The sequence below is a fragment of the Chlorocebus sabaeus genome, chromosome 13 (assembly GCF_047675955.1).
Source record: "Chlorocebus sabaeus isolate Y175 chromosome 13, mChlSab1.0.hap1, whole genome shotgun sequence".
Lineage (NCBI taxonomy): Eukaryota > Metazoa > Chordata > Mammalia > Primates > Cercopithecidae > Chlorocebus > Chlorocebus sabaeus.
Window position 1 is genome coordinate 39,538,680 of NC_132916.1, and position 26,214 is coordinate 39,564,893.

The window sequence follows — 26,214 nt, forward strand, 5'->3', positions numbered from 1 at the left end:
TCTGGCCCGGATAGCACCAGCCCTCATGGCACAGTCCCTCAGGGCTTCCCTTGGCTAGGGGAGGGAATTCCCCAACCCCTTGTGCTTTCTGGGTGAGGCGACTCCCCACCCTGCTTCTGTTCGCCCTCTGTGGGCTGCACCCATTGTCTAACCAGTTCCAATGTGATGAGCTGGGTACATCAGTTGGAAATGCAGAAATCACCCGCCTTCTGCGCTGGTCATGCTAGGAGCTGCAGACCAGAGCTGTTCCTATTTGGCCATCTTGCCAGAGGATGACTTCAGTGTGTTTTTGTCTTGGCTGATAATGGTTTTTCTTTTCCACTTTCATTGCTTCCTTCATTAGCTCTTGCAAGGCAAGCCTGGTGGCAACAGAATCCCTCAGCATTTGCTTGTCTGGAAAGAATTTTATTTCTCCTTTGCTTATGAAGCTTAATTTGGCCAGATATGAAATTACGGGTTAGAAACTATTTTCTTTAAGAATGTTGAATATTTGCCCCCAATTTCTTCTTGATTGTAGGGTTTCCACTGAAAGGTCTGCTGTTAGTCTGATGGATTTCCCTTTGTAGATGTCCTGATCTTCCTCTCTGGCTGCCGTTATTTTTTCCTTCATTTCAACCTTGGAAAACTGAATATTATTTATCTTGGAGTATCTTACTGGATTTCCTGAATTTGAATGTTAGCCTGTCTTGCTAGGTTGGGGAAGTTCTCCTGGATGACAGCTTGAAGTATGTTTTCCAACTTGGTTCTACTCTTCCCATCTGTTTCAGGTTCCACAATAGTCTTTTTACATAATCCCACAGTTCTTAGATGTTTTCTTAGTTCCTTTACATTATTTTTTCACTCCTCTTGTTTGCCTGTCTTATTTCACCAAGATACTCTTCAAGCTTTGAGATTCTCTCCTCCAATTGATCTATTCGGCTATTGATACTTGTGTTTTCATTGTGAAGTTCTCATGTTGTGTTCTTCAGCTCCATCAGGTCGTTTATGTTCCTCTCTAAACTGGTTATGCTGGTTAACAACTCCTGTAATGTTTTATCATGGCTCTTAGCTTCTTTGGGTTAGAACATGCTCCTTTAGCTCAGTGAAGTTTGTTATTACCAATCTTCTGAAGCCTACTTCTGTCAATTCATCCATTTCAGCCTCAGCCCAGTTCTTTGCCCTTGCTAGAGAGGTGTTGCAATTATTTGGAGGAGAAGAGGCACTCTGGCTTTTAGAGGTTTCAGCGTTTTTTGCGTTGTTTTTTTTTTTTTTTTCTCATCCTTGTGGGTTTGTCTACCTTCAATCTTTGAAGCTACTGATTTTTAGATGGGGTTTTTGCAGGCTCTTTTTTGTTGATGTTCTTGTTGTTGCTGTTGTTTGTTTGTTTTTCTAATAGTCACGCCCATCCTCCACAGGGTTGTTGCAGTTTGCTGGAGGTACACTCCAGACCCTATTCATCCAGGTGCCTCCCACACCTGATGGTATAACCAGTGGAGGCTGCAGCACAGCAAAGATGGCTGCCTACTCCTTCCTCTGGGAGCTCTGTCCCAGAGGGTCACAGGACTGATACCAGCTGGAAGTCTTCTGTATGAGATGTCTGGCAACCCCTGTTGGGAGGTCTCACCCAGTAAAGTGGCATGAGTTCAGGGACCCACTTGAAGAAGCAGTCTGGCTGCAAGGGGGCAGGTGTGCTGCCCTGAGGGTAAGTCCGCTCATTTGAACTGCCTGGCGTCCTCAGAGCCAGCTGAACTGGAAACCACAGCTGCCCCTTCCCTCAAGGGACTTAGTCCCAGAAAGATCAGAGTTCTGTCCATGAAACCATGGCTGGAGTTACTGAAATTCCCACAGGAAGGCCCCACCCTAGTGAGGAGGAATGGATCCAGGTCCCACCTAAAGAGATGGTCTGACCAGAATCTGCCACAGTTACTGTGCTGCGCTGTGGGGAATTCCTTCCTGTCCACATCACCCAGTCTCCCCAGGACTGGCAGGGGAAATCAGCCAACTGGAATCACAATGATGGCGGCTGCTCCTCCCCCTTGGGTCTTGGTTATGGTAGGCGGTCTCCAGAATGCTGCCCCTGGCTGCAACGCATAAGGTCACCAAAAGTCTGCACAGTTCTGTGCGTGGGACCTGAGGCCCTGGTGGCGTGGTATCACAATAACCCTATTGCAACCAGCACTACTAAGATCTCAGGGTTGCTTCCTACCCCACTAATATGCAGCCACTAGATACTCTTCCTCTTTTGCAGCATCTCAGGCAAATTGAATGCAAGCCACTTTCAGAAAAGATGTCAGAAAGCAAGAGTGCAATTGATTAATGTATTCACCATTAACCGTGGAAGTGTGTCTAGCTCAATTTTTGAGCATGTTCTCATATATGGCAAAGTTTAATAAATGCTGATTTTTAGCCACAAGTTAGCAAATCTTACTGTCTTACTGACCTTGTTTGTTGTTGTTTGTTTGTTTGTTTGTTTTTAATACTGACAAACACGGGACCTCGTTTTTATATTTTGCAAGTTATCAGCACTTTTCTGTGAATTCAGGAGCAAGATGTTGGAGAATCTGCTTGCTTTTAAAAAAAATTCTTATTTCTTAATGAATCTAGAGTTGAGTAACTAATAAAGATAAGATGTTCATTTATTCATTTCTCTAGTTACTTCACATCTGGTGTCCTTATTATTCCACTTTGGTGAGATGCTTTCTCATCTAATTTTATCACAGCTCATAAGGGTATGCTATGATTTATAAGCTGAGCCTGGTGAGATAAAGAATTTGCCACTTAATTTAGAAATAAAGAGTAGGATTTCCCATTCTTTCTAATTTGTTGAGTTCTGATGACTTTTCTATCCTATTAGTCATATATATGGAGTAAACAGAGTATCTTACATACAGTGATGGAATATATGGAATATCTATCTGTCTATCTATCTATCTATCTATCTATCTATCTATCTATCTATATACACATACACACATACGTGAAAGAAATAGAAAACATCATGTTTTGTCTGGTTATTTAATAAAGCATAAAGAGGATTTTAGAGAATTGACATTAAGATTTGAGTCCTGGCTGTAGAAGTAATAAGCGATATGATCTTGAAGTTTACTTAATTTCCTTAATTCTATTTGTTTTTCTGCAAAAGTCAGTTTAATGATATCGATCTTGCAAAGTAGTTCTATGAAATGAGATTAACAGTACAGTTCCCAATCCACAGTACAGATGATCCCTGATTTCCTATAGTTCAATGTACATTTTTCAACTTCACAATGGTGTGAAAGTAGAAACTGTACTTAAAATTTTGAATATTGGTTTTTGATTTTTTCCCAGGCGAGTAATATGCAGCATGATACTCTCTCATGCTGCTGGGCAACATCAGTGAGCTGTAGCTCCCAGTCAGCTAAGTAATCCTAAGGGTGAAAAAACAATATTCCACAGTGTACCGTGTTGCCAGATAGTTTTGCCTAACTGTAGGCCAATGTAAGTGTGCTGAGCACATTTAAGGTAAGTTAGGTTAAGTTATGTTTGCTAGGTTAGGTGTATTAAATGCATTCTCGACTTAATGATATTTTCAATTTATGATGGGTTTATCTGATGTAACCCCACTGTAAGTTCAGGAGAATCTACATTACTGAAGAAATGTTTGTTTCATTTCAGTTTCTGTATTCTTAACCATGGCAGCATTACTGTCATGTGGCTTGAGATGATTCTCAACCACTTCTGCTTGAATATTTGTGGTCTGTAAAATCCAATAGACTCCCTCTATTTTCTAATATGTGATGGGGCCACAGAAGTGGAGACTGGAGATGGGGACGGTAATTTACTGATTGGAATAGTTTAATGATCACTATTCCATGAAGTTAAGGTTCTGCAAATAACAAAGAAAAGGAAAATAAATAATAACTAAGATGCCAGCAGTCTCTGTAGCATATTGTTTCAGCTTTAATAATCTTATTCACACTGCCAGGAGGTAGAACAAGAGCAGAATAATATGAGAAAGTGGTGCTATGGTAGTATGTCCTTTCGTGGGAGCATACCAAGGTCAATGAACCACACCTAAAAGTGGTCATAGCTGAGATGGTGCTGTCCAGGCAAAAGCAATATAACATCCAAAGTGATGTAAGATGGAGGAAACAATTAGAATCAGGGAGAATCAAACTTAGGGTAACACGTTAATATTAAATAACAATGTTGAAACTTCCAGGAAGCAGAAAACTCATGCTTAAGACCTTGCTTTTGTTAAGTTGAACAAAAAAAATCTCTAAATTACTAGTAAGGAGATAAGATTTTCTCTTGAAAGTGAATTATAGCACTTTCTTATTGCCTCTTTATTCTCTCTCCTTGGTAATAGTCTAAGTACTGCCGTGCCACTAATTCAGCAGTAGGTCCAAAACACAAAGCCAAATAGAAGACAAGATACTAGTAGGAAAAAACTCTGGGCATGTAAGAAGCATTGAAAAATGTAGGTTAGAGTTGTGGGGATTTGTGTTAATCCTATTAAACGGTGCAAATATCTTCTAAGAACATTAACTTCAGGAAAAAGACAGTGAAGGTATATGTAGTTAAAGGTTGTGTGGATAGAAAAAATATATTTTCTTTAAAAAAATCAGTTGATGATTTTGTAGGTAATTATGACGAAAATTTTATTACAGCGGAGAAGCTATGAACTTTTTAAAGTGCTCAAAAGCATTGTTTTTAATCTTTCAGGAAGCTCAGTGTCAACTTTTCACAGATTTAAGTATTGCAGCCTAAATGCCAGGTGGTAAAATTTCATCTGAATTAATACACATTGTGATGTTGACTCCATGGTGGTTTATGATTAGGCTTAAAGAGAAGGAAAGAGACTGTTTCAATTTCTAATAGCTATAAAACAATAGATGATGTGTCTGGGTTCTAGAGAAATAGCAGAGAATCATTTAACACCATTTCTTAGGAAATGAAAGATATATTTAGCAAGTACAGCCCAAATGTCTCTTTTATCACCACATATTTTGTCAATTGTGACCCTGGCAAGCATCACTCTAGTTTTTAAGGACATTTAAAACTGTGCTTCAATCATTTTCAGTTAATTATAACACTAACATGTCAAATAATGGCTTCCAACTTGATGCCAAATTATAGATGGAAAAGGGAAATGTAGTGGCATGTGTTGGAATACTGAGTGTTAACAAGTATAGCCACTCTGAAGATAATAGCTGGATAGGGAACTACTAGAGTCAAGCGTGTGAGCTTGTACAGAGAGATAATAAATTAAGTCAGTCATTTTCTAAATACGGGACTTTTACTGGAGACATATATTTAAACCATTGGAAATGGAAAATGAAGCACATCACTCAGAAGTCAATGCTAATGACAAGCCATGCATTTTAGATGCTTCCTAGACTCAGGGCCTTTGCATAAGATGTTCCCTCTTTCTGGAACACTTGCTTTTCACCCCTCCTTGCTAACTCTTTTTCATCTTAAAAATGAAACATAAGATATCCAGTCTTTTGCTTCCATAGCACAAGCTATGGCCTTTATCCCATGATTATTATATTTATTATATTATATTATATTACTTTATATGCCATCTCCAGTAAACTACAGTCCCTTAAGAGTAGTAATAACGTGTTGTTATTCTATCTTTGCATCTGCCCTAACGTCTGGTACCATTGAAGAAACCCTTGATTAATGAATGAATGAAAATAAAATACACATCAGAAACAGTCAAACACAGAAGTCTGTATACTTAAATTCAAGTCCCTTCCCATTCTCATCTCTTCAAAATCCTTTTCTGGGAAAGATTATACCAATTTTGTATTTTATTTAGAAATCGCTGTTCTTTGTCACAAAATATTCATTTTAGAGAAATTTTAGTTTTGAAGATGACAAGTTTTCTATATCTCTTGCCTCAAAAAGATTCAAAATATTTTCTTATTGTGGCCATTTTTTTTCTTGGAGAGGGAAAACCCTGCCAAGTCTTCCACATATGCCACAATTTGAGGATTTTGATGTATCTGATGGCCTAGAGGGTTTGTAAATAGATGTTCTAGTGTGTTAGCATTTTTTCATTTTGAAGCAAATCCAGGAGTGGTACATGGCAGATTATGTTCAATCCTGGGGAATGTGGTCATCTGCATTACTACATCTAAAGGATGCAACAAGTAAGGATGATAAATGAAAGCACCTTTATAAGAATGATTACATAGATACTGAAAGCTGGAAGATAGTATGGAAATAAACATTTTTACTGATCATGGCTTCTGTCCTGGGCACAGTGTCGGACACTTTATGTAGTGTAGTGGGTAATAACACAAATTGTACACTCAGCCTGGCAAGGTTCAAATTTATCTTTGACACTTATTGTATACATGACTTTGGAAAAATTCTTTATTCACCATTACATATCTGAGTCTTTACCTAAATGTCTTCATCTATAAAATGGAGAGAGTTTTAGCTCCCAGTTCAAAGAATTCTGGGGAGAATTAATGATATATGTTTGATGGTAAAATCTTAGAAAAGTGCCTGACACATAGAAAGTGTTATGTGTGTATTTGCTTCAACAATTGTCATTATTGTTTGAGCCCATATCAATTTTTCCCCTAACATTTCTATACTTGAAAGTTTAGAGTTTCTGTCCAACAGCCCAAGTAAAATGACAGACAGATATTTTCTTTTTAAGAAGGCAGCAGAATCCAAAAGTCTTATGACTGATGTAAAGAAAGAAACTAAAAGCTTTGTTACTGTTTCCAAAAACAGGCCATTTGTATAGGCATTTATTACCGACAGAAAAAAATGTGGGTACTTCCTATATCTTGGGCGATAGTCATGTGTGTAAACTGAAAAGCACCAACAACTTTTTGAGTGAGATTTTATATCCAAATTGAGCTTTGAAAAATACTGGATAGAAAATGAAGGTGAAAAGGATTGAGGAGTTGCAGTATGACTCAATCAATAGTCAAATAGGAGGACACACAAACAGACATGCCCTTTGTGAAAACTGTAATCAAGGAAACATGCTTCTGCCATCTACATTTATCCATCCAAATATACAGTATTTTTGAAAGTGATGAAAATAAGGATTACTACCTGGAATAAATATATTTAAACAGCTACAATACAAAACATATCAGGACAAGGAAAGCAGTTTCTGATGCAGTCAAAACAAAGTTACCGTTGGTGATTGGCAAGAATAATTGAATAGCCTGGCTTCTCTGATGTTTTGAGCTAAACAAGTTTTATATCTATACTTCCTGCTCCTTTTTTTAACAGGCAATAAGTTGGAAATGTCCATTTGGTCACCGTCTGTGCACAGTTTTACAAGGCACACTGTAAAGTTAGAAAAAATACCTAAACACCTAGTATTTCCTGGCCCAGGTTCACAATTTTTAAAATAAGATTAATAATTTGTTGTGCTGATAGTTTTAAGATGATCTACCGGGCACTAAAATTAAAGCCTATGATAACAGCTGAGAAAAATAAATGAAATATTTATAGACTTTATAACATACTAATTGTTTAAGTAGATTACAGTAGGAGTTGTTGTTGTTTCTTTTTTGTTAGAGAGAAGGTCTCACTATCTCAGCAGGGCCCAACTGGTCTCAAATTCCTGCCCTGAAGCAATCCTCCTGCCTTGGCCTTCCAAAGCGCTGGGATTGGAGGCATGAGCCACTGCACCTGGCCAAAAATTTTTAAAGGGAATTTTTATTGATGTAAATGATCAGATTCTAGCCAAATGCAATAAAGTTTCTGGTAGCACAGTAGGTGTTAATCATCTTTAGTTCATTTTGAAAATTCTAGCATATAGAAAACATTAAGTTTCTTTAGTGAACTGAGACTGATTTTTTAAAATGAGTTGGATTCTACTTCGAGATACAAAATGTTACCAGAACAAAAAATATTCAAAATAAAAGTTATGAAGATTTCAGTAAATTGTATGAATATTAATACTCAGCAGTAGAGTGGGCCATAATTCAGTTTTCTGGGTTTCTATCAATGTTAGAGACAAAGTGAGACAAGGGATCTTCAAGTACAGGGCACAGTGCCTGGCACTTAAAAGACTGTCAACCAAAAAGTATCTCAGACCAGTCTCAATCAATTTAGAAGTTTATTTTGCCAAGGTTAAGAATCGTAACCCCTAATACAGCCTCAGGGGGTCCTGAGAACATACGTCCAAGGCGTTTGGGTTACAGTTTGGTTTTAGAAAGGTGGGACATCTGCGGGTGGGGTGGGAGTTGTGATTCCAAGTCACGGGTGGATTTAAAGATTTCCTAATTGGCAATTTGTTGAAAGGATTAAACTGCCTGAAGAGTTTCAATCAGCTTGAGTTAAGGTAAGGTGGTAGGGGGTAGGGTGTGGAATCCAAGGCTTTTGTCATGTAGATGAAGCCTACAGGTAGCAGGCTTCAGAGGAATAGATGTGAATGTCTCTTATGGATCTTAAAAGGCTTCAGAGCTAGTAAGGGGAGATTCCCTATAGAATGCAAATTCCTCCCTTAAGAGACAGCTTTGCAGGGCCATTTTTAAATATGTAAAAGAAATATATTTTGGAGTAAAATAGTTTTATTTCCTTCAGAGCCTGCTATCTGTCAGGTGGTGTTATACTAGAGTCAGGTTGGAATTCGGTATCTCATTGTTACAGGAAGCTTTTTTGTTAGTCTTAAGATCTATGTTTTATTGTTAATGCTCGTCAGTTGCGTCTAAACTCCAAAGGGAAGAGAGTATAATGAGGCATATCTGATGCCCCCTCTTCTCATGATCTGAACTTGTTTTTCAGGTTTGTTTGTGTCCCCTTGACAAAGAGAAGGGACCATTCAGTCACTTGAGGGACTGAGAATTTTATTTTTGGCTTACAGTACTAATGTTCTGTTTCTGAATATTTCATCTCTATATGAGCATGTCCTCTAATAAGATATTTATATAGAGCTCTGCATTCATGATCTATTCATATTTGTAGCATCTTTTTCAGCAAAGGTGTGGCAATTATTTTGATTTGTAATTTACAGAGGTGAAACATTGATTATACATTAATGCAAGTAGAAATTTTTCTAGTGTTTACAGATGAGAGTGGAAGCCTTGCCGTTGTCAGAGTCTAGTGAACTAAAGCAACTCCATCTTAAATAGGAACTGGGTAAAACGAGGCTGTGAAACCTACTGGGCTGCATTCCCAGATGATTAAGGCATTCTTAGTCACAGGATGAGATAGGAGGTCAGTGCAAAATACAGATTATAAAGACCTTGCTGATAAAATAGGTTGCGTAAAGGAGCCGGCCAAAACCCACCAAAATCAAAATGGTGATGAAAGTGACCTCTGGTTGTTTCCACTGCTACACTCTCACTAGCACCACCACAGTTTACAAATGCCATAGCAACATCAGGAAGTTACCTTATATAGTCTAAAAAGGCAAAGCATGAATAATCAACCCCTTGTTTAGCATGTCATTAAGAAATAACCATAAACATGGCCAACCAGCAGCCCTCGGAGCTGCTCTGTCTATGGAGTAGACATTCTTTAATCCCTTTACTTTCTTAATAAACTTGCTTCTGCTTTGTACTGGAGACTCACCCCGAATTCTTTCTTGTGCAAGATACAAGAACCCTCTCTTGGGGACTGGATTGGGACCCCTTTCCTGTAACACTATGCACAATGATTTACTCCTCCTTTGATCTACTGATTGCTAAAGAGAGCTTTCATCTTTTCATTCTGACTTAGTCATCTTTCAATAGGATCTTTATTCAATAAAATGTCAATAGATTATTATAGTTGTGTTAGCAACAGCAAATTCATACAGGTCTGCAGCAACCTCAATTCTTGCCTGCTTGGAAGAATTAATTTGACTGAAGGGGCATAAGGCTGGGTGAGAGACTGAGGCAAGTTTCAGAGCTGGAGTGAAAGTTTATTAAGAAAGTTTTAGAGGGGGAATGAAAGGAAATAAAGTATACTTGGAAGACGACCAAGCTGGCAACACGAAATACTCAAGTGCCTGATTTGAGCTTTGACTTGGGATTTTATATAACAGCATATGCATCTAGGGTAGTTGCATCCCTTCTTCCCTGATTCTTCCCTTGAAGTCTGCTGTCTGCATGCACAGTGGCCTGCCAGCACTTCGGAGGGGCCACATGCACAATGTGTTTACTGAAGTTGTATGTATGCTCACTTGAGGCATTCTTCCCTTATCAGTTGAGTGTTCCTAGAAGAAGGTCACATACCAGTAAACACTGCCAGTTTGCTTCTGAGTGTGCATGCTTGAGCCCATGCACCTAACTCTTGATACCTTGTCAGGAACTTATTGATCACTAGTTTCAGATATTTTCTATCTATTGGGAGACTGCCTTCCCCTGGTGCAAGCTGCAACCAATTATTATTTTAGAGAGACAGTTTAACAACCACCTGAACATCAACTGATAGTTACTTGTCATTTGTGGTGTGGGGTCCTCTCCTGCACTGCTCATGTTTGACTAACTACTGTAGCAGTTGTAAACTTTTGAATTTAGTATGAAAATATATCCTCCAGAAGGAATGTTAAAATCACTTTGCTCTATCACCTACAAGCCCAGGACTGCAAATATAGTATATTTATCATTTTGGGGGAGAACCTTGGTCTGAGTTCAGCTGGTTGTACTTAGTGAGAAATTTACAATTTTTCTTATACAAATTTTTGCTTTACTGAGTACTGAGGTAATAGCAGAGAAGATGAGTAATAAAAATAAGTAACAAAACTAAAACAATAGTTATTTTACATATAAAGTTTTCTTTATAAAACATAAAAAGAGTCTTTTCATTTAGTAAAACCCTAGAGAGCCACATTTTCCAAAATTTCTTCCAAGGTAATATTAATCTTCTGAAAGAAAATGTGTTTCTCTTTAGGAATCATGATGCTTATTGATGCAACAAATGCTATGAGATATTCTGTAGTGACTATGGTTAATTTAATTACACATAATAGTCAAAACTTTTTGTAAATCATAGAACTGTTTTCTTATTCAATAGATATCACTTTAGTAGATACTTATTATTTTAATTTTTTGTAATGAAAATACAATTATTAACTCCTTTCATGTGTTATGAGCACAGACACTAAACCCTGAGATTTAATTCAAAGGACACTTCACAGATTCTCAAGTCTGTCTGGGTGGGGCATGGGGAAACATGACAAGAGAAAGAAAGACAAAGGAGCATCTCATTTTATCATTAAACTATATTTTAAGGATTGATCAAATACACCAATTAGAATATTTCTTAGAGAAATATGTGCCCTACAAAATTAACACTCTTCATTCCAATTCAGTAATAACTCAACATTTTCCTGGAAACAACTTGTTAACTACAAAGTGTGAGTTAATAATTTATCTAAGAGATACTTTTAAATTCTGTCTTTTACTGAGTTTCCCTAACATGATAACATTGGCACAGAAACTTTTTATTTTTCTTGTTATATGTATAGTTACAGTGAAAATTGAAATCATTATGCTAAAAGCTCTCTAAGATCTTTATTTGTCTTTTCAGTTGTAAAATGATTTATACAGTAAATCTTACCACCTGTTCAAACTACAAGCAAAATCAGATACCTCAGTGCCAAAATGTATGTGTGTGTGTGTATATGTGTGTGTGTATATATATCTATTTCACTGATTGCAGAGGGGAGCAGTATGGGGAGACAACACCCTTTCGACTATGTATTATTGATTTTCTTGATAAGTACAGATATAATCATCTGAAGAATTTTCTTAATTTGTGCTCATTTTGAAATTGAAATAATTTTCCATTTCTTCATGACAAAATATCACATATGATTTCAAAGAATATTTGTCTTCATATCTCAAGTATAACAGTTGCCAAATACTTGATTTCAAAAATTCAATCAACCAGTTTAGGCTATTAAGTTTCACATATGTGGTTCCCAAAACTCTGAGCATTTAACTTATATGCCTTGGCCTGTGTCTGAACTCAGATTAGTAGAAATAATCTGCTTATAAATTGATGATTCCCACTAATTTAATCTTTCCAGTATTTCTATATAACTCTTCCAGAGAAGACAATCTCAGCATATGAGGCACTTCATGTAATTATTATCTGAGATAAAAATTATATACAGTGAAATAATATATGATCGAACAGGGCTATAATAATGTAAACAAGACACTATAATCCCAGTGCTTTGGAAAGTTAGGCAGGCAGATTCCTTGAGTTCAAGAGTTTGAGACCAGCCCAGGCAACATGGCAAAACCTCATCTCTACCAAAAACAAAGCAACAACCAACCCCAAAATCATTTGGCCGTTGTGGCATGCACTGGAAGTCCCAGCTACTTGGGAGGCTGAGTTGGGAATATCACTTGAGCCTGGAAGGCGGAGGCTGCAGTGAGTGGGGATTGTCCCACTGCATGCCAGCTTGGGTGACAGACCTACACAAAAAGAAGCAGGAGGAGGAGAAAGAGGAGAATGGTAAGTGGAAGAGGAAGGGGAATGGGAAGGGAAAGTGGAAGAAGGAGAAGAGGAGGAGGAAGAAGAAGAAATGAGCAGATCTTAAGTGTATAAGGCATGTGTTTTGATAAATGACCTATATATCTCCAGTAAAGATAGCCCTTCATTTCTGTCGATTTAGGTAGTTTATTCATGCCCTTTTCCAATCAATCCTCATCATCATCTCCACCTACATCAAACCTGAATGCTATCATCAAAGATTGGTTCTAGGTAATCTTGATGTTCATATAAATAGGATCACAAATTATATATTATTTTCTGTCTAGTTTCTTATGATCAACAAAGTATTTTTCAGCCTCATCCACATTGGTTGTATATTTCAGGAGTTCATTCTTTTCACTGCCAAGCATTCTATTGTATATCTATATTTTAATCTGTTCATCCATTTTCATGTTGATGGCCATTTGGATCATTTTCAACTTCGGAGTATTACAAAACGAAGACTGCTTCAAATCTGTGGAGGCATATGTAGATATCACTGTAGGTTTTCCTAGATCCTCTTTATCAGTCAGAAGATATTTCTTTCTAATGTTAGTTTGCTCCGAGTGTTTATGGATGTTGAATTGTTTACAAGTGCTTTTTCTACACTATTAATATGATCCTATGGCTTTATCTTTTTTCATGGTAACATGATAAATTACATTAACATTCAAAATTTAAGCTAACCTTGCATTCCTAAACTAATTCTCTCTTGACATTATGTATTATCCTTTTCAAAAAATATATAATTGCACTTTATTTATTTCCTAATACTTAGTTAAATACTTTTGCATCAATGGTCATAAGTGATATGAATCATTAATCTTTCTCTTGTAATGTGTTTGTGAGGTTATGGTATCAAAGTTATGCCAGTTCCATAAAACAAGTTTTTCTCCTCTTACTTTCTAACAAAAGAGTTCCTATAAAGTTTATATTATTACCTCTTTAAATGTTTAAAAAGAAATTCACCAAAAAAGTGCCTTTAAAAAAATACTTTTATAATCAATTTAAGCTCTTTAAATGATATTTAGTTATTTAGATTTTCTATATCTGCTTTAGTTATTTTGGTATTTATTTCAATGAATTTGTAAATTTTATCTAAGTTATTGAATCTATTACCATAAAGTTGTTCATAGCATTATCCTGTTATCTTTATAATGCCTCTAGGATCTAGAGTGATATCTCCTCCTCCCATTTCTGTTATGACTAAATTCGTGTTTTCCTTTTTGTTTTTCCTTGATGTATCTAGCCAGAGCTTTATCAATTTTATTAATTGTTTTAAAAATAAAATTTGAAGTCTTTAATAAACTTTCTCCACTATATGCCTGTTGGGGATGCTTTTGCCTTCTGTTCTGTTCTCTTCAGCATTTTCTTCTCATTTCATTTCATTATCATTAGGTTTTTTTTTTTTTCTTCTTCTTTTTTTGAGAAGGAGTCTCGCTCTGTCACCGCAGCTGGAGTGCAGTGGGCAGTGGTACACAGTCATGGCTCACTGCAGCTTTGATGTCCTGAGTTCAAGTGATTCTCCCACCTCAGTCCCTAAAGTAGCTGAGACTACAGGTGAGCGCCACCACACCAAGCTAATTTTTTTGTAGAGAAAAGGTCTCCCTATGTAGACCAGTCTGGTCTCAGACTCCCGGGCTCAAGCGATTCTCCAGCCTCAGCCTCCAAAAGTGCTAGGATTTCAGGTGTGAGCCACCACACTTGGCCTATGCTTCCTAACACTAGCAATTCAAGTATAACTTTGCCTTTCAAGGACAGTGTTAGCGGTGTTTCACAAAGTTTGATATAATGCGTTTTCATTATTTTTCATAGATAAATCAAAATACATATTTTATTTCCCATACAGTTATTTCCTTGACTATGTGTTATTTACAGACTTTTTATTCTAAAATAGTTAGGACTCTTCTAGATAAGTTATTAGTATTAATCTCTAATTTAATTTTATTTTAATATCATCTGTTTTTGGTTTATTATTCTTCCTTTCTTGCCATCTTTTTTTTTGTTGAATAGATAAAATCAATATTTGTTTTAATTATTTCTTAATTATTTTCATGTAGTTTACTTTTGCATACATCTTTAATCTCACAATACAATGTTATAATTTTGTTTCAACCAGTCCATTGTCTTCTCAAAATAAGAAGAGAAGTAATAAATGATAATCTTGTGCTTTTAGTTTTTATATTTAACATTTCTAATGCTCATAATTTTTCCAGGTCTTATTGGTATGATTTCCTTTTCACCTGAAGCACTTTATTTTTCTTTCACATTTTTTTGTAGTACAGGTCTGCTAGAGATAAATTAATTTATCTTTTATCTTTCACTTTTCACCTCATATATATCTGAAGATGTTTGTCATTTGAACTCTAAAAGCTCTTTTAAATCTGCCTGCATCTCTTGATCACCTGATCACTGTCTTTACGTGGCCCTCATCCTATGTCTGTGGTGTCCTCTCTTCTTATAAAGACAACAGCTATTGGATTTAGGGCCGACTTTAACCCAGTATGACCTTGTCTTAATCACACCTGCAAAGATTCTACTTCCAAGTAAGATTACATTCTGAAATTACAGGTAGACATATATTTTGGGGAGATACTATTAAACCCATTAAACATATATTTTCAAATTTTGGAATGCAATAATTACTGTTTTCATAGAAACCATCCCACATTGTAATGATTTATATATTCAATTTTTGCAAATTGTACATGCACTAAAGGGTTGTGTTGGTCAGTTCATCTCATCCAATGATCAGTTAATAGGATGAAACTTTCCTAGCCAACACTTTATATCATTTATATGTTATCTATTGTTCATGGTGGCATTTCTGTTGTGCTGCTTTTTATTCATCAAATGATACAAAAGACTCAAAATTGTTTTTGTGAAATAAAAGATAGGAAGTTATTAATAGATGTGTTAAAACTTAGAGTAGCATCATAGACACAAATATGTAGGCAAAAAGACTCTGGACTTATTTTAGAATGTTATTGTATTGGTGTTAGGTCAAATAAATCTGAAAATGTGATTATTTTCCAACAAAGCCAAAGACAAAATTGCAAATTGGAAATAACGAGATGAATATCTGAAAATTGGATTTCTTGTCCTAGTGATACATTTTTCTCTAGTTCCTCATCAATAAAGTAACACTGAAAAAGTTTCATGTTCCATAGCAAATATATAAGAAGTTCATAAAACTAAATAAAATGCTAATGGCATATATTAAAAAAAAAAAAACAGAAAAGCTCTTGGCAAAATCCTTCTATGAAGTAGCACTGTAGAATTTTCTATAGCATCAGCATCACACAATGTGGGGAAGCAATAGTTGTTCCTTGTGTTAGCACGTTGTTTACTTCTCATGATCATGTATGTGCAAAGGTAGAATCCTTTCTTAGCATTTGGGCATTGATTCAGAGTGTAGATACATGACAACAACGTTTCTATATGTTACTTAAAAGCTAGTCTACAAGAGACAAAGTGTTTTTAGTAACATTTTTTTCACTTATAATGTACTCTGAAGAAGTATGTTGGGATCAATATAGATGAATACAATAAGAAATGGGACTAATACATGTGTTTTTTAAATTGCAATCTTTATACAGTTTTTTTTTTTCTTTTTTTTTTTTTCTTTTTAATTTATTTATTGGTCAACAATGTGATTTTTGAGTTTGATTAAGTATGGAATAAAACAGTGAAAATTGGGAGTCTAATCAAATTGTGGTCACCAAGGATGCATCATTTCCATATGCTACGCAAAGAAATGGTAATAAGCATAGATTTACTTCTCTCAGAGTAGAATATAAGCTGTCAAGGGAAAGATGCTCGTATGAGTTTTCAAAATAAGGAGCAGATTTTAAAACACGTATTTATGATCCCAATAATGTCAAGGAAAGAATAATTTATAAGATTTTGAGTTTCTTTTCTAAGTGATGTGTTTCAGTATTTGGAATAGTATGAAAAAACACGTGTTTTTTAAGGTTGAGTTGAGGAAATCTATTTTTTAAATACTCAGTTATGGTGCAACTTGCTGAGACATTGCTTTTTCTCCTCAAAGTTGATGAAATTTTCACTGTCAGAGAAATTAATTAATGATATATTACTCCCGAGAACATTTAATATCATATAAGTGATACAGTAAAACAACAGAAACACTTTCTACAGCTGAGTCAATCAGGGCTTCACTTACTAAATCAAACATGCCAATTGCTAGTTATTGCATCTGACATTATTATTCCTGTCCACCTAATTTCCAGTGGTTTATAGTGTGAAATCTCTTCTTGGTTTCTAGATATTCAGATTAAATATCCAGGACTATCTGCCAGAGCCGTGAAACACTTGTCTTCAAGTGAGTAAATTAGAAGCATCGGGGACCGATCAGTTGAAAAATGTATTTGCTTCATTAAAACTTACTTTTTCAGAGTAGCCATGGGAAATCTTCAAATTTTTTTTGTCTGTATCCAGAGGTGATTCTTCCCTGGTAAGCCTGTTACAAGTGTGATATCTTGCGAACAGTTAAAATGCCTTTGTCAACTCCTCAGATTTCTTGGTATGTCTTTGAGTCCTGCTTTCTTGAAGTTCAGCTATTGCTGTTCTAGCTGAAAACTCCTTCAGAGGAGTCATAAAAGGGAGGAGCCTTCAATTTTGACCCTATGACACATCTTGTTTTTTTGTTTGTTTGTTTGTTTGTTTATGTTGTTTCCTAGCACTTTGTCTGTATTTTTCAGAGACATTTGTTTTGTTTTCCTTATATTTTCTATGGACTTTATTACTCTCCATGGAAATTTGTTTCTTTTAAAAAAATTCATAGTAGAATATCATTGTTTTCACAAAATTATGTTGAACATAAATGAGACTTGCATTGATTACATTCTGGTACCTCAGTACAAGGATTCAGAAAATACATATTAAAATATACTTCAGAATTTTTTTAGCTCCATTTAAAAAAAAATATTTTTCAACATAAAGAGAAAGGCTGAAAACAAAATTTACTTACTAAAGTACTCATTATTATCGACTGATAAATCAGGAAGTCTAATAGGAAGGATTTGGAGGGATATAAATTATAAATGATCTCAAAGAAACAGAATGAAAAAATGGGAGAGTTGAAGTGAGCATTCCAGGTTGGTGAAGAAGCATACAAGCAATTATACAATTATACAGAAAAACAATAATGCAGGGGTGAGAATTGTTCTGTGTGGCGGGGGGGAATATGTCAATTGCAAGAGACACAGGAGGTATGATTTGTACTTAGGCCTTTGATTTGATTCTATCAGACTGATTTCTCTAATTAAAGCTTACATGGTAAATTGAGATACTTTGGGACTATGTGTGATATCTCCATGATATAAATTAAATTATAAGGGGAAATAATTCTAAATGAGTACTACTATAATTATGGAGGTTCTATATTTTCGCTTCTATAAATTAGACATATTAGTCTGCCATTATCTTTGCTTATGGTGTCTTTATCTGATTTTGGTATTAGGGCAATGCAGATCTCTCAGAATAATTTAGGAAATGGTGCCTTTCTATGTTTTTTAAGAAGATTCTGTGTAAAGTTAGTATCATTCCTTCCTTAGATGATTGATAAATACATGAGTTAGAGTATCTGGTCCTGGATTTTTTTTATAGAAGGATATTAATTGTTTACAAAATTTCTTTAATAGATATAAGCCTGTTCAGATTATCTATTTTTACTTGTGTGAGTTTAGGAACAATGTGGCTTTTAAGAAATTGGTCCATTTTATCGATTACTTTGATTACATGTATATCTTGTTATATATATGTATGCTTATGCATTATGTTTTTGTTTTGCTCAGTGTTATATTCTCAAAGTCTAGTAATGTGTCTGCCATTTATTTATTTTACTTAATAATTTAATTCACATGCTAGTATAATACAGAACCCAACTTAAATAGGCCTATCCTGATGATTTTGTCTGTTTTATTGCTGTTGTTGTCGACCATTTTTTAACCTATTAGTGTAAGGCCTATGATTGGCCACAAATAAGTTATTAAGCCACAAGTTTAGTTCATGTTCTGTCGACACTGCCAACATGATCTTTGCCTTATGAGTCTTAAGAGATTTGCATTTTAATAATCTAATCATAATTATTTAAACGTGCAGTGATTATTGACTTTAACCCCCAAATCAATTAGAAGAAATATGCATGAATATTTCCAAAGTGATATTTACTTTGTTTAATTTTATTGGTAATGTAAAAACGTGAAGAAAATAGCATTTTTCTAAGTGCATTATGTACATAATTTCCTTCAGAAAAGTACATTTGACCAAAGGATTTTTATTTTAATTTACAGATCATTGTGAAATTATTCCTGAAAATGAAATGTAATAGAATAGACATTTTCCTAAAGAAGACATACATATGGCCAAGAAGTATGTGAAAAGTTGTCAACATCATTAAACATCACTAAGATGTAAATCAAAACAAAAATGAGATATCACATCACATCTGTTAAGGTGGCTATTATCAAAAAACTGATAACGTAGTAACAAAAGTATGGAGACCTGTACAATGTTGGTGAAAGTGTAAAGTGGTACAACCATTATGGAAACAGCATAGAGGTTCCTAAAAACATTAAATCCCAGCACTTTGGGAGGCTGAGGCGGGTGGGTCATGGGGTCAGGAGTTCAAGACCAGTCTGGCCAAAATGGTGAAACCCCGTGTCTACTAAAAATAAGAAAATTAGCTGGGCATGGTGCCAAACACCTGTAATCCCAGCTACTCGGGAGGTTGAGGCAGAGAACTGCTTGAACTCAAGAGGCAGAGGTTGCAGTGAGCCGATATTGTGCCACTGCACTCCAGCCTGAGCAACAAAGCGAGACTCATTCTCAAAAAAAAAAAAAAAAAAAAAAAAAAAAAAAAAAAAAAAATAGAACTACCATACAATCCAGCAATCCTACTTCAGGATGTATATCCAAAGGAAATGAAATTAGTATGTTGGAGAGATATCTGCATTCTCATGTTCATTGTAGAAATTATTCACAGTAGTCAAGACATGGAAACAACCGAAGTATCTATTGATGGATGAATAGATAAAGGCAATTTGATACATTTAGGCATACTTCAGAGATATTGTGGGTTCAGTTCCAGACACCCACAATAAAGTGAATATCACAATAAACTGAGTCAGGTGAATTTTTTGGTTTTCCATAGCATACAAAAGTGTACACAATATTGTAGTCCATTAGGTACAAGAGTATTATGTTTTGAAAAGCAATAAACATACCTTAATTAAAAATAATTTAGTGCTAAAAAATGCTAATGATCATCTGAGCCTCCATCCAGTCCTAATCTTTTTGCTGGTGATGGATCTTGCCCCTATGCTGATGGCTGCTGAGTAATCAGGGTAGTTGCAGCTTAACATTGGGGTGTTTGTGGCAATTTCTTAAAATAAACAATGAAGCTTGCCACATGGCTTGACTCTTCCTTCAAGAATGATTTCTCTGTAGCATGTCATGCTGATTTACAGCATTTTATTTACAGTGGAATTTCTTTCAGCATTGGAGTCAATTATCTCAAACCCTGCCACTGCTCTATCAATTAAGTTTATGTAATATTCTAAATTGTTGTCATTTCAACAATGTTTATAGCATCTTCACTGAGAGTAGATTTTGTCTCAAGAAACTAGTTTCCTTGTTCATCCATAAGAAGCAACTCCTCACCCATTCAAGCTTTATCAAAGATTGCAACAATTTAGTCACATCTTCAGATTCCAATCTTAATTTTAGTTGTCTTGCTATTTCTACCATATCTTCAGTTGCTTCCTCCACTGAAATCTCAAACCCCTCAAAGTCATTCATGAGGGTTAAAATAAACTGTTTCTAACCTTCTATTAACACTAATATTATGACCTCTTCCCATGAGTCACAAATGCTCTTAATGGCATCTAGATTTGTGAATCCTTCCTAGAGGTTTTTAATTTACTTTCTGCAGACCCATCAGAGAAATCAATGTCTATGGCAGCTATAGCCTTATGAAAGATATTTCTTAAATAATAAGGCTTTTAAGTCAAAATTATTTCTTGATCCATGGGCTGCAGAATGGATGTTGTGTTAGCAGAGAGGGAAACATTAATCTGTTTGTACAGCTCCATCAGAGCTCTTGGGTGACTAGGTACATTGTCAATGAGCAGTGATATTTTGAAAGAAATCTTTGTGTGTGTGTGTGTGTGTGTGTGTGTGCAGTAGCTCTCAACAGTGGGTTTAAAATATTCAGTAAACCATGCTGTAAACAGATGTGCTGTCATCCAAGTTTTGTTATTCTGCCTATAGAGCACAGGTAGAGGAGATTTGGCATAATTCTTAAGACCCCCTAGGATTTTTGGAATGGTAAATGAGCTTTGACTTTAACTTAAAGTCAGCAGCTACACTATCCCCTAACAGGAGAGTCATCCTGTCCTTTGAAGTTTTAAAGCCAAGTATTGACTTCTCTCTAGTTAGGAAAGTTCAAGATGTCATTTCTTCCAATAGAAGGCTGCTGTGTCTATACTAAAAATCTATTGTTCAGTGTAGCCACCTTCATTAAGGACCTTAGCTAGATCTGGATAACTTGAAGCAGCTTCTACATAAGTACTTCCTGTTTCACCTTGTACTTTTACGTTATGGAAAAGTTTTTGTTTTTCCTTAAACCTCATGAATCAACTTCTGTTGGCTTCCAACTTTTCTCCCACAGCTCCTCACCTCTCTCAGCTTTCATAGAATTATAGAGTCAAGGCCTTGCTTTGGATTAGGCTTTGACTTCAGGGAATGTCGTGGCATCTTTCATCTTTGACTCAGATCACTCAGACTTTCTATATATCAGCAATAAGACTGTTTTACTTTCTTATCATTTGTGTCTTCACTGGAGTAGCACTTTTAATTTCCTTCAAAAAATTTCCTTTGCATTCACAACTTGGCTGTTTGGTATAAGAGGCCTAGCTTTTGGCCTATTTTCATTTTTGATATGCCTTCTTCACTAAGCTTAATCATCTCTAGTCTTTTGATTTAAAGTAAGAGATGCGCGACTCCTCCTTTTACTTAAACTCTTAGAGGCCATTGTAGGTTTATTAACTGGCCTAATTTCAATATTGCTGTTTCTCAGGACATAGAAAGGCCCAAGCAGAAAAAGTTGTGACGGGAAAATGGCCAGTACATGGAGCGAGTCAGAACAAATACAACATTTATTGATTAAGTTCTCCATTTTACATGAGTGCAGCTTGTGGTACCTCAAAGCAATTGCAATAGTAACATCAAAGATTGATGATCACAGATTGGCAAAACAGATATAATAATAATGAAAATGTTTGAACTATTGCAAGAATTATCAAAATGTGACACAGAGACACAAAGGGAGTACATCCTGCTTTGAAAATGATTTCAATAGGTTTGCTTGATGCAAGATTGTCACAAAACTTCAGTTTTTTTAAAAATGCACTATTTGGGCAGCATGATAAATCAAAGTGGTATAAAATGAGGTATGCCCTTATACACACAGTGGAATGTTATTGGCCACAAAAAAGTGATACTTCCATTTGTGACAACATGGGTGAAACTGGAAGAAATTTTGCCAAGTGAAATAAGCCAGGCATGGAAAGACTAATATCATATGATTTCACTTACATGCAGAACTATAAAGAATTAAACTCATAGAAGCTGATAATAAAATAGTAGTTGACTAGTGTTCAGGGGTGGGAGAAATGAGGAGAAGGTGGTCAAAGGGTGCAAATTTTAAGTTGTAAGATGAAAAGTTCAGGAGATCTAATGTACAGCATGGGTGATGATGAATGTGTCAATTAATTTGTGATAATCATTGAACAATGTATACATATATCAAGTTATCACATTATGCACCTTGAATATAAATTGCTTTTGTCAATTAGAGATTTTTAAATATGAAAAATTAATAGAATAACAGTGGTAGAAAACACCAATGAGTGGCCATGTATAATACATCACAGAATCGAGAACAAAAACCACTACTACTCTGCTATTATAGTCCAATACACACAGATAATTTTCCCTTAAACTCAATAGATGCAGAGCTATGTACTCATTGGCTGTTATCAAGTTTTAAAAATTGTCTATTAGTGTGAATTAGCAAATGTATTATTACCTCCATATATGTGAGACCCAGACAGCTGACAATGACAATATCATCTACTACCAGATATTATGTAAGTTTCATTTCTATGTTAAGACTTTTTTTTATCTTAAACAATGTTATTTTCTTTTATTCAGCGTATAAAATGACATGGACTTTCTAAATAATACCTTCTTTTTCTGACTTCATTAATTTTGTTGCTGACATCTCTGTATTCTATGTCACCTATATTTAACATCCAAAGTCAAATTTAAAACTTTATGTATAGCTACTCACATCTATTTCTTTTAACCACATTCTCTCATTCTTTTGCTTCTCATTTTGGGTGTAGTTTTGCTTTTTATTATTCTTTTTTCTGTTCTTTCACATTCTAATTCCCACTCTGTCACTGCCTTTATTAAGACCTTTACTTATTTATGCCTAAACTACACTTACTGCTGCAAACTGGTCTTGTGACTTGTAGTTTTTCCCAAATTCAAATCAGTCTTCACAATATTTTCAGTTCAGTCTCTCAAAAAAAGCTTGTTTTGTATTATTTTGATTAACAATGAGTCTAAGTAATGTCAGTTAACTTAATTTGGGTGCAACTTAATTTTTTTAGTTGATATCCTAATATTTTCTTCAAGCCCTCTTTTTATTAATCTGTATCAGCCTTACTCACTACATCCTAAATTACTGACTCAGAAGATATTGAATGGCTTAGCATGGTATGTATGTGGATATCGGTCATCCAAAAATTATCGCAAGCACTTTATCGCAAGTAATTTTTTTTCTTGAAAATGTTCTATTAAATTTTGAAAGATTTTTTGTATTAAATAGTGAATAGATACAACCATTTTAATATTTGTAAAAGACATAAAGAACAGCACTAATCCAGCATTAAAAATGGAATATCACCAGTGTTATTCATGAACCCCATCCCTTAATCCAACTCCTTGATTTCCCACCCTTGGAGGCAATCAGTCATGAATATTGTTAGTCATGTTCTTCTTTTCTTTATCAGTTCAGTACTTATGTATATCTATCTCAAGTTAATACTGTGCCAAACGTAGGATCTGAAACTAAAAAATGTAATTGTATTTTACTTATTCTGTCTTTTCTTATGTTATGCCTTTTATGTTCAATGTTATCTTTCTTCATATTCTTTATTGGTGCCTGTATTTGTGGTTTGTTTATTTTTACTACTGTGTAGCATTTTATTGTTTGAATATGCCACAATATAATTATACATTGTACTAGGGATTTCAGATTTTTCACTGGTCTGAACATCTGTATATTCAGAGAAATGGAATTGTTACGTTTGGAGTTATATACATTTCCCACTTTTATAATGCCAGATTATTTTCTGAGTGGCTGTAAAAATTTATCTTACTACTATTAGTAGAATATTCTGTATTAGTAGGATAAACATAATTAATTATTCTGGTTTCTCCACATTGGCAATGTTTTATTTTGTGGAATTTAGAAAATTTTGCTAGTGTGATACATCTAAATTCATGTTCTCATTGTGGTTTTAATTAGGTTTTCCTATAAAGAATATTTCTGTAAATTCAGTTTCATTTTAAATATGTTTTCTGTGAAAATATTAGAAAGGACAAAAACTACTGACAGGCATTAAAATAACTGGATGCTATCTTAGGTATATAGATGTATTTCCGAGGGTATTCATCTGATTCTAAAGAGCCTCTGTGCATTCTTCTATACAGTGAGTATACAGAAAACAAAACAACTCTTTTAGCAAGAAAGGTTGTAAAATTTATAAAGATCCTGCTTTAAAGATCAAAACTACCACAATGAATATATTTCTGAAATTTAAGTATTCATACAACAGCTAATATACAAAGAAACAATTGTTAAAGGAAGAACGTGTTTGTAAATTAGGAATATTTTATCTTATGATTTAAGTAGTATAGATATACCCATATTTCTTCTTTAGCAGTTCAACTAAGCAAATTATAATAAGAAAATAAACAGGATTTTCCTCCAAGTGATGTTAAGGAAATATTAATGGTGGTGGTTCTTTTCAACGCAGGACATACATTTCTTCAAAAAATGTGGCATATTTTTGGTCCTGACATCAAACTTTTTATGCTGGTGACATAGAAAATATTGAACACAGTTGTTTATGAGCTACCAAACTGGAGAAACATATAAAATATGGGCTAAATGCTGTGCTTAGGAAAAAATTGGCACATTTTCTGTTTTTATCCAATATTCTACCTGAAAATGATACATAACACAAGACAACTAATAAAATCATTTTCAATGGAAGAAAATTCACCAAGAGAAATTTAAGCCACTTATTTTCCAGTGTATAAATTGAATAGTTACTATCCTTTCTTTGTATCTTTTAATCAATCACTCTCAACTATACCAGTTAATTAAATTATGTTTTAATTATATGAATATCAAGCATCATATACTGATCTGTTGTATAATGGACTCCAGATCTAAAACACACACACAAAAATGGCAAAACAGTTTCTTCATATCCTAAAGCAGTGATCCCCAACCATTCTGGCACCAGAGACTTGTTTCATAGAAGACAATTTTTCCACAGACAGCGGGTGTGTGGGGCATGGTTTTGGGATGATTCAAGTGCCTTACAGTTACTATGCACTTTATTCCTAATATTATTACATTGTAATATATAATGAAATAATTTTACAACTCACCGTAATGTAGAATCATTGGGAGCCCTGAGTTTGTTTTTCTGCAACTAGACGGTCCCATCTGGAGGTGAAGGGAGACAGACAGATCATCAGCCATTAGATTCTCATAAAGAGGCGCAACCTAAATCCCTTGCATAGGCATTTTCCCACAGGGTTCGGGCTCCAGTGGTAATATAATGCAGCCAATGATCTGAGAGGAGGCAGAACTCAGGCACTAATGCTCTCTGGCAAAGAGCTCACCTGCTATGTGTTGGTTTTTAACAAGCCGAGGACTGGTAGTGGTCTGTGGCCAGGGTTTGGGGGCCCTTGTCCGAGATAAATGTAAAACCAACTTTACTGTGGTAGGTCCAAAGGATTTGTTTAAACACATCATAGCTGGCATCTGAACAAAGGACAAGACGGCCTTTATCAAAGCACACTTCTGATTCTGGTATTTCAAGGCCCGTTTCAATACATACAAGTCTATTCTATGAACTTTTAGTTTTCATTTTGAATTCAATGCTGTTACTTGTTGAAATACTATTTCAGAAGTCTGTCACCAACTTTCTTCTAAATTCTTCCCCAGATCAGACTTATTCACCAGCCTTTCAAACTTTATTATGTCTTTCACTAGAGGAAAAAAAGAATCTACATGACGACATAAGAAAAGATATCAAAGAACACCCAACCCTCACCCTTGACATTTAAAGACTTGATCTTAAATCCTCGGCAAGCAAACGTGCTCAGTCTCAAGTAATACAGAGCAGAGATTGGATAAGAAAAGATAGCTAAGAATATTCCCATATTAGGCCCTGTATCAAGTCACTGAGTATCTTTTAAAAATTCATTTTAAATTATATATATTTTGATTCTTCTAATTTGAGTTTTCTGAATGCTGTAATTTAATATGCTTATCCTTTTTTTTTCTATGTTCACTTTTTGTGCTTACATTTGTTTCTCTTATGGACTGTCCTGTTTTTACCAAAAGGACTGATTTCATATTAATCTTACTCCTTACATGCTCAGAACTAGGCTGTTTTTGTTGTTGTT

The 26,214-nt window shown here is 35.0% G+C and overlaps 1 long non-coding RNA gene across 6 annotated transcripts in view; it reads right to left on the reverse strand.

Annotated features, from left to right (window-relative positions):
• LOC103240529 (uncharacterized) overlaps positions 1–25,880 on the reverse strand; it is a 377,357-nt gene extending 351,477 nt beyond the window's left edge. For all 6 annotated transcript variants that reach the window (XR_012095030.1, XR_500017.3, XR_012095031.1 and 3 more), the window contains exons 1-2: positions 25,426–25,880; positions 25,189–25,246 (exon numbers count right to left, since the gene is read on the reverse strand). This is a non-coding gene — a long non-coding RNA (uncharacterized lncRNA). The remainder of the gene's footprint in view (positions 1–25,188; positions 25,247–25,425) is intronic.
• Positions 25,881–26,214: the final 334 nt, after the last annotated feature.